General features: G+C 47.4%; 1 long non-coding RNA gene across 1 annotated transcript; it reads left to right on the top strand.

Annotated features, from left to right (window-relative positions):
• Positions 1-8: 8 nt before the first annotated feature.
• LOC135363460 (uncharacterized) lies at positions 9-7383 on the top strand. The gene is made up of 3 exons (XR_010409137.1): positions 9-481; positions 922-3604; positions 6722-7383. It is a non-coding gene; the product is annotated as an uncharacterized LOC135363460 (long non-coding RNA).
• Positions 7384-9889: the final 2506 nt, after the last annotated feature.

Here is a 9889-nt window from a genome sequence, read left to right as displayed (position 1 = left end):
GGGTGGGATCTGTACACGGTAATGCTGCTTCGCAGTTGCATTTGTTTTACTAAAAGAGGGAGATTTGAACATTGGGTCTTTCGTGTCCTCTCCATTCATGTCCTCTCCACAAATAAGACTGAAACAAAGGCTAAAATTTGTTTGCATCTTGTTTGTGTCTATGTGTCCGTATGTGTTATACATGTGAGGTATTTCCTCCACCTCCGGGTGCTATTGCTAACATCCATTTGTAAAGGAGCTCTATTTAATGAGTTCTATTTTTATTTTATTTTATTTTATTTTATTTATTTTATTCTTTAAAGATTTTATTTATTTATTTGACAGAGAGAGACACAGCGAGAGAGGGAACACAAGCAGGCGGAGTGGGAGAGGGAGAAGCAGGCTTCCCGCCGAGCAGGGAGCCCGATGCAGGGGCTTGATCCCAGGACCCTCGGATCATGACCTGAGCTAAAGGCAGACGCTTAACCACTGAGCCATCCAGGTGCCCCGAGTTTTATTTTTATTAAAGATTCTATTTATGTCTTTGAAAGAAAGCGAGTGAGAGAGCACACGAGCTGGGGGTGGGGGGGCATTGGGAGAGGGAGAAGCAGACTCCCCGCGGAGCAGGGAGCCGGATGTGGGGCTCCATCCCAGGACCCCAGGATCATGATGTGAACGCAAGGCAGACACTTAACTGCCTGAGCCACACAGGTGCCCCTACTTAAAGAGTTTAGAGGCAGGTGCTCGTAAAAATCGGGCATGGTAAAACTCAGATAAGAATAAACCCAGTTTTTCAAGCTCACATGATCTGGGATGAAATTCCCTACATTCAGACTCTTATGTCACTCCACAATAAAGATGCCTCAAGGTAAGGGACCCAAGGGACGGCCCAGAGATAGACAAAAATTTAACACACCTGACCTTACCCCCACTTCCCAACAGTCAAAATAATGAAGAAGAGGAGGAAGACAGGCCGATGCTAGAAATCTGAAATCCACTCCTCCTCCTCCCCAAGTACAGGCACCAGAACCGATGCCCAACCCACTGGCTTCCGGAGGGCTGAAAAGCCACCACAGACAAAGCCTATTAAGCAGAAGGAGATGAAGAAAGGGGCGGAGGCGGAGGCGGAGGCGGAGGCGGAGGCGGAGGCGGAGGCGGAGGCGGAGGCGGAGGCGGAGGCGGAGGCGGAGGCGGAGGCGGAGGCGGAGGCGGAGGCGGAGGCGGAGAAGAAAAAAAAGAAAAGGTTCGTCCAAAACTGTAAATGTATATGTGCCCTGGGCCTTACCAATGGCTCCCTTGCCGCCTCCCCTGCCCCGTTTCTGCACCACTGGTGTGTGTGCCTGGAGTGCTCTACTCCCCTGCCGCCGTCTCAGCCGCCCTTCCCTACCCCCGCCCCCCCGCCCCCCCCCCCCCGGGTGCCATGGGCTCCCCTTTCTCCTCCTCCTCCTCCTCCTCCTCCCCACCCCCTTATCAAGGAGCAAAAGCCCTTGCCCTTGGGCCCAAGCCCTTGGGCCACCTCCTTATGAGGTTTAAATTGGAGCACCTCCCAAACTAGCAGGAAGGGGCCCGAGGGCTCCGCTGATCTTAGACCGCCCGCTTCAGACTTTCCCCAAGGAGTCTGATGGGGGAAAACAATCGATTGACTTTTTAGTGGACGCAGGTGCAACTTCTTTGGCGTTAAAGCCAATTCAAGGTTGTTGGTTTATTTTAAAAAGACGTGGTTTTGGAGCTATCAATGTCACACATAATACAAATAATCAACTTTGCGTTTCTTTCTTTCTTTCTTTCTTTCTTTCTTTCTTTCTTTCTTTCTTTCTTTCTTTCTTTCCCTTTTTCTTTCTTTCTTTCTTTCTTTCTTTCTTTCTTTCTTTCTTTCCTTTTCTTTCTTTTCTTTGTCATAAAAGCACTTGGATTCGGTTCTCCCTGCGTTACAAGCCGTTGGGTGGGCAGTGGAATGTGCCACGCTCCCGTCACAACAGTGAGCCTGTATTTGTGGTTATCAAAATATACCTCTCCATCACCTTTATAAAAACCAACCAACCAACCAACCACGTTTGGGTGCCTGGGTGGCTCAGTCGTTCAGCGTCTGCCTTCGGCTCAGGTCATGATCCCAGGGTCCTGGGATCGAGCCCCGCATTGGGCTCCCTGTTCATTGGGGAACCTTCTTTTCCCTCTGTCCCTTCCCCTGCTTGTGTTCCCTCTCTCGCTGTGTCTCTCTCTGTCAAATAAATAAAATTTATGAAATATATTCATACATTTGCCAATCTAAAGAATTCTGGTGTAATAGAGAGTGCGCCATTGGTTACTACTAACGTTTCACCAGAGACTGAGATTTCTAAGAATTAAAATTCTGCCACATGGAATTGGGACTGCTACAAAATGATAACAAAAACAACTCCGTGTGTGGGAAGGTAGGAGACGTGTAAAAGAGGTACAAGAAATGAGAAAACATTTTTTTTGTTGAGGGAAAAGGAAGTAATGGTGTACTGAAACGGGACTGGGTACTTAAAGAAAGAAAACTTTAAGACCGAGTCTGAATGAAAAAGGAAATTGTGGAAGGGGTTTGTGAAGGAGAATTTTTGAAAAGGAATTTTATGCATGGTCAGGACTGACTGAGCTTGGGAGAAGGCAGTTTGAAAAGCACACTGGTGGAACTGGAGGGTATTATGTTGAGCGAAATAAGTCAAACAGAGAAAGACATGTATCCTATGATCTCACGGATAGGAGGAATTCTTAATCGCAGGAAACAAGCTGAGGGTTGCTGGAGTGGGGGGTGGGGTGGGAGGGATGGGGTGACTGGCTGATAGACACTGGGGAGGGTAGGTGCTCTGGCAAGCGCTGTGAATTGTGCAAGACTGTTGAATCTCAGATCTGTACCTCTGAAACAAATAACGCAATCTATGTGAAGAAGAAAAAAAAAATAGAAGAAGGTAGCGGGAGGGGACGAATGAAGCGGGGGAAATCGGAGGGGCGGACGAACCATGAGAGACGATGGACTCTGAACAACAAACTGAGGGTTCTAGAGGGGAGGGGGGTGGGAGGATGGGTTAGCCTGGTGGTGGGTATTGAGGAGGGCCCATTCTGCATGGAGCACTGGGTGTTGTGCACAAACAATGAATCATGGAACACCACATCTAAAACTAATGATGTAATGTAGGGGATTAACATAAGAATAAAAAAAAGAAGAAGAAAAGCACACTGGTATAAGATTGAGATTTGGGTTTTCTATGTTAAAATGACAAGGTTTTCTTGGATTGTTAGTGTACTCTTTTTTTCTTTCTTAAGATTGTATTTATTTATTTGACAGAGAGAGACACAGCGAGAGAGGGAACACAAGCAGGGGGAGCGGGAGAGGGAGAAGCAGGCTCCCGGCCAAGCAGAGAGCCCGATGTGGGGCTCGATCCCAAGACCCTGGGATCATGACCTGAGCCGAAGGCCGACAGACGCTTGACGACTGAGCCACCCAGGCGCTCCTCCGAGATTTTATTTTTTAAATAATCTCTACACTGAACGTGGGGCTCGAACTCACAACCCTGAGATCAAGAGTCGTGCTCTCTACCGACTGAGCCAGCCAGGTGCCCCTGGACTGTCATCTCGAAGAGACACATGCGTAGACTCAGATATGGTGAGACTGCTTTAAGAAAGTCAGATTGACTTTATGGAGCCAGTAAAGCCCCTTAGAAATGTTGGCCTGATAACCTTGCTTAGAGAGGTCCCCTCAACCTTACCAGGTGAGTGAAGAGTACCACCTCCTGGCAGATGCAGGAACTTCAGGAAATTTGGAGGCCCTCAAAGAAGAGAGGAATTCACCCAAATCTACAAGTCTTTTTTTTTTTTGTAATTTTTTTTATTCTTATGTTAATCCCCGTACATCACATCATTAGTTTTAGATGTAGTGTTCCATGATTCATTGTTTGTGCACAACACCCAGTGCTCCATGCAGAATGCGCCCTCCTCAATACCCACCACCAGGCTAACCCATCCTCCCACCCCCCTCCCCTCTAGAACCCTCAGTTTGTTTTTCAGAGTCCATCGTCTCTCCTGGTTCGTCTACCCCTCCGCAAATCTACAAGTCTTGCAGGCGAATCTGATGGCCAATATTTGGCTTGGTTCTCGGCTTTAAAAAGGCAGTTAAAGGATCAATCTAAAATTCCTTGTAAAAAGCTCCATCAAAGCAGATTTAAAAGAAGGAAAGGAAAAAGAAAAGAGAAGAAAGACCCCATATATGGTCAATTGCTATTCTTGCTGTCCCTACGTAGATGATTGGGCCAAGTTTGTTAAAACTGGACTTGTTTTACAAACAAATTAATCTTCTTTTGGCTATCTTTGACAGGAATGAAGGTGACTTTAGAGAGAAAGATTACATTTCAATAACACACTTTTGTGAGTGTTAGATTAATTATCTTTGAACGTTTATTGTTTGCCTATAAAACTGGACTGGATCCTGGATCCTTCTGGTTTCCTTGAGTATCTGACTGTGACTCTTCAAACTAAGGTTTCCAACATTCTCCCATTCTCTCTCTTTTTTTTAATTAATTTATTTTTTTATTCTTAGGTTAATCCCCATACATTACATCATTAGTTTTAGATGAAGTATTCCATGATTCATTGTTTGTGCATAACACCCAGTGCTCCATGCAGAATGGGCCCTCCTCAATACCCACCACCAGGCTAACCCATCCTCCCACCCCCCTCCCCTCTAGAACCCTCAGTTTGTTGTTCAGAGTCCATCGTCTCTCATGGTTCGTCCGCCCCTCCGATTTCCCCCCGCTTCATTCGTCCCCTCCCGCTACCTCCTCCTCCTCCTCCTCCTTCTTCCTCCTCCTCCTCCTCTTCTTCTTCTTCTTCTTCTTTTCTCCTTCTTCTTCTTCTTCTCCTTCTTCTTCTTCTTCTTCTTCTTCTTCTTCTTCTTCTTCTTCTTCTTCTTCTTCTTCTTCTTCTCCTTCTCTCCTTCTCCTTCTTCTTCTTCTTCTTCTTCTTCTTCTTCTTCTTCTTCTTCTTCTTCTTCTTCTTCTCTCCTTCTTCTTCTTCTTCTTCTTCTTCTTCTTCTTCTTCTTCTTCTTCTTCTCTCCTTCTTCTTCTTCTTCTCTCCTTCTTCTTCTTCTTCTTCTTCTTCTTTTCTTCTTCTTCTTCTTCTCTCCTTCTTCTTCTTCTTCTTCTTCTTCTTCTTTTCTTCTTCTTCTTTTCTTCTCCTTCTTCTTTTCTTCTTCTTTTCGTCTTCTTCTTTTCTTCTCCTTCTTCTTTTCTCCTCCTCCTTTTCTCCTCCTCCTCCTCCTCCTCCTCCTCCTTCTTCTTCTTCTTCTTTTTTTCCCCTTAACATATATTGCATTATTTGTTTCAGAACATTCTCCCATTCTCTTATCTTACAATCATTAAGAACTAAAACTGTCCTTTTTCCTGAAGTCTGGCAAATGAAAGCTGGACAACTTGAAATAAATTTCAGGGAAATGACCACAATAACTCATATATAGACAATCTTTGTGCCTGTTGCTCTATGAGTCACTCAAAATGAGACATTTGAACTATACGCCAGAAAAATTAGTCAGATTGCCCCTGCCCACTCCCACTCTATTGGAGGATGCTTCAAGCCTGACATCTAGAGACCTTCTCACTGGCAGCCCTCTGGACTTAGACACCAGGTGTATCCCTTGTTCCAACCATTAACCATGTTTTCCTTTTGTTTCCATAGAAATGCCTCTTATTAACTACAAGATCACTTGCTGAATGAGGCAGAGTCTATGATCCTTAATTCCACCTTGCTGCACCTGTATTAACTCCTCTTTGGAAAATAAGAACCCATATAAATAGGGGCACCTGGCTGGCTCAGCTGGTAGAACATACGACTCTAGATCTCGGGGTTGTGAGTTCGAGCCCCACATTGAGTGTAGAGATTACTTAATAGAAATCTTTAAAGAAAAAAAAAAATAAAAAAGAACCCATGTAAATAAAATCAAACACTAAGCTACTTGGCTACCAGAAGCCCTTCACCACCACAACCTACCGCCCCCCCCCCAGGGGAGGGGCTCAGACTAATTTACTGATCTGTATTCTTGGATACCCACCGATATCAGATCAATTTGAGAGAGAATGAGAGAATTGGGTTTGACTCTACTGTTACTATTCCTTAGACTACACTTGGGGATAAAATCAATGGTGTCATGTAGTCCCAAACCATGTAGAAAAATAACCAAGTTCTCAGATAAGGAACTATCTCTGAGACCCCCTCCATTAGCACAAGGGACCAAAAATTGCGACCTGCAGTGTCTCAGATCCTTCCATTCCAAAGCCTCTACTGCACCCTAATTCAGCTTGAAGCAGTTAAATAAAGAAGGCAGACCTCTGCCCATGTGTCATAGAAATGGAATGCAGGATGGACAAGGGGAAATTTTAACAGGGAAAAATGTAGCATGTCTGACTCCCTGTTATTTTTATTCCCTTTTAACCTGTAGGTTAAAAACTTCTGTTTAGCCCTGAACATAGCCATGTTACAGCTAAGATTTACAGAAACTGTCGTTTACCCAAAACCTACCTCCCCTGAGGAGATGAAAGAATAGCCACAGCCATCATCATCCCAATTCCCTAAGACTGAGGAATGATCCTCACTTGGTGGGGGTGGGGGTGGGGGTGGGGGTGGGGATTGAAACCGTGCCCCATAAGGTTAATGAGGTTGATGCTAGCAGAAAGCTTAAAGCTGGTTTTTCAGGGAACTGTTTCCCCCTAGTCAGCTATTGTGTCTTTTCAGGCCCTGCTACCAAATACTGGCTGTCTCTGCAGAAGTCTGGACTCAAGGTCAACTGATAATGGCTGCAGCCTATGAAGAAGCGAGGTCCTGATTCCTTACCTGAGAAAAGGAGCCTAAGACCCCATCCAGGTTGTACCAGCTCTCAGAGCATGCCCACAGCCTCTTCTCCTTGTCCTCAGATAACCTCCTGACATCAGGGACTCAGTTTTGCCTCATTCAGATGTCAGGTCTCCACCCCGAAGTAAACATGGGAATCTATGGTACATATGTTTCCTGAATATACGTGCTCCAACTTTCGCCATGAATAATCATAAATGTCCCTGCCCTTTTCCTTTTTGAAGTTTGATTGTTTGTTTTTATTTATTTATTTCAGAGAGAGAGACACACAGAGAGAGACAGAGACAGAGAGAGAAACACACAGAGAGAGAGAGAGACAGAGAGACAGAGAGACAGAGAGACAGAGAGACAGAGAGCTTGCACGCATGGGTGGGTGGAGGGGCAGAGGGAGAGGGAGAAGACTCCCCATTGAGCAGGGAGCCCCAGAGGGGTGGGGCTCGATCCCAGCACCCTGAGATTATGACCTGAGCTGAAGGCAGATGCTCAACCGGCAGCCACCCAGGCGCCCCTCCATTCCATTTTTTTTTTTTAAAGAGATAAACATTACATACTTTATTTTTAAAAATTCATTCATTCATTCATTCATTCATTCATTCATTCATTCATTCATTTTTCATCATCTGTAGTCCCAGTGTAGGGCTTGAACTCAGGACCCTGACTGAGATCAAGAGTCATGTGCTGTTCTGACTGAGCCACCCAGGTGCTCCTTCTGTTCCATATTTTAAACAACCCTGGGATCATGGCTCAGAGTCACAGTTGGCCCAATGAGACTCACACTCACCCCTCTGTGCAGAGGTGCCATCTGTGGGGCTGGTTCCTGTTTGTCCATCTTCCTTCCTCCTCTTACTGGACAGGAAGGTGGTGTGCGAAAACAGCCAGTGACTACGTGGAATGAGACCGAGGATTTCCCTTGGGAAGCAGGTGGGAGAGGGAGGACAGGTCGATGGATAATCAATAAACTGTTTTTTTTTTTTTTTTTTAAGATTGTATTTATTTATTTATTTGACAGAGAGAGACACAGCGAGAGAGGGAACACAAGCAGGGGGAGTGGGAGAGGGAGAAGCGGGCTTCCCGCGGAGCAGGGAGCCCGATGCGGAGCTCGATCCCAGGACCCTGGGATCATGACCTGAGCCGAAGGCACATGCTTAATGACTGAGCCACCCAGGTGCCCCAACAATCAATAAACTGTTAATGTTGATTTAGAGGAGTGTGCTTGCTGGGCCCATAACTCGGTGGATGAGTTAGAACGGTCCCTGTCAGGCCTCCCTTAGCCCTTAGCCCTTAGCCCTTATCACTCCATGCTTGTGTTTGGCCTCTGACCGCTAAGATACCACCATCATGTGTTCAAGGTCCTCCTCAGACTCAGCCAGCCACACCATGCCACACCCTCCTACCTGCACACCCATCCCTGGAAGGCAGTATAGTAAGACATCATCCCCCACATTCATGATTCCCAAAGGGTTTACTGGAGTTTCGTGGGTTAGGAAAAGGAGGGGACTCTTTTTGCCCCCAGATGAGGTGAGCTCTTCAGACACCCTCTTTCCCCTTCCCCTCCTCCCTCCCTCCCTTCCCTCCCTCCCTCCCTCCCTCCCTCCCTCCCTCCCTCCCTCCCTTCCGTCCCTCCCTCCCTCCCTCCCTCATCTCTCTCCGAAGTTTGCAAGCTGCAGCCTAAGGGTTAGGGGGAGTTGAGGAAAGCCATTGAATGGAGGGAAGCTCCAGGCTCTGACTTTAACAGAAAGCTTTCTGCATTTGAATGAAGCGATTGAATGAGGCCCATTAGAATGGATCACCCTGAACGTCCCATCAGCCGCCCCAGCCCCAGCCCCAGCCCCCCCATCCCCCCCCAACTGAAGTCCTCTGGTCGAATTGGAACAGTAGGCTGGGGGGGGGGGGGGGGGCTGTCCATCCTAAGTTGGTAACTAGGCCCCTGGTCCATAGGGAAAAAATCACGCACGGGTACAGATGAGTTGGTAGCTCAGGCAAAGTGGTCGAAGTGTTGGCAAGGTTTCCGTGGATGAGGGGAGATTTGTTCTGGGACCACCCTCCCATATACATCTCTGGCTGAGAAGAGGACAGGGGAGCCCTGTGGGGGTGGGGGTGGGGGTGGGGGTGGGGGGGCGGGACCCAGATCTGGAGCTCGGAGTGGACTATAGCCGCTGCCTGCCCGGGTGTGTGTGCCTGGGGGGCGGGGGGGGGGGCGCTGAGGGATAAGGGCTGAGGGTGGTGGGGTCTGCTCACGCTGACTCCTGCAACTCAATTCATCCTGGGAACCTTCTGTTGTTTCTGCTGAGGTGCCAGGTGCTGTGATGACCAAAGCTAAACTCCTCTCTTTGCCTAGTTCTTAAAAGGCCTGATCCTCCTGTTATCTTGTTAAATGGACCGACCCCTGCACCCTCCCATCCTGCCAGACCCCTTGTGCAAATACTTCCACTTGAAGAGTTCTTTCTCTGAATCTAGAAAATAAACAGACAACACCCACCAGCCACACCGACCCCATTGCCACAAATACCTAGCAAAGACAAATCTAGCTGGTCTCCTTCTGCCTCAAGGCACTTTAGAGAGTCACTCTCTCAGACACACCTTAGGCTCAATTACAGGCTGCTGTCTCCCTTTCTCTGGCACAATTCCATCCCTGGAGGAGCCCCATATCGCATCTGCAGCCGTGAGCTGGAGACAGTATGCTCAAGTGACCGGGTGGTAGCACCGTAACTTTGAAATGACCTATACCCCAAGTCATCCATGAACATGGTCCCTGGAAATCTTTGACATTCACGTGCCTCTGATGAAATCCTTGCTTTGGAAACTCCAGCACCCATAGCCAATCTTGTCCATGTTCTGCTAACCTTTGCTCGCCCTCTGTTCGCCTGATATCTTGCCTGATTGTTTACAGAGAAATTAGATCCCATCCAGCAAGAGCTGAATCCGAGTCCTCTGCTCACCCCACGACGGAAAAGAATATGCACAGGCCTGCATCCCTCTTCTCCTTCTCCACCATGTCGGAAGAAAAGGTGGCCCTCCCTCCTCCCATCAGAACCCAAACCCGAGATAAGA

Source organism: Mirounga angustirostris, unplaced genomic scaffold (genome assembly GCF_029215605.1).
Source record: "Mirounga angustirostris isolate CCGP_5_RB_7025 unplaced genomic scaffold, mMirAng1.0.hap1 SCAF_334, whole genome shotgun sequence".
In the NCBI taxonomy this organism is placed as follows: domain Eukaryota; kingdom Metazoa; phylum Chordata; class Mammalia; order Carnivora; family Phocidae; genus Mirounga; species Mirounga angustirostris.
Note: the sequence above shows the minus strand (reverse complement) of the source record. Positions and strands in the feature narration are given on the sequence as shown.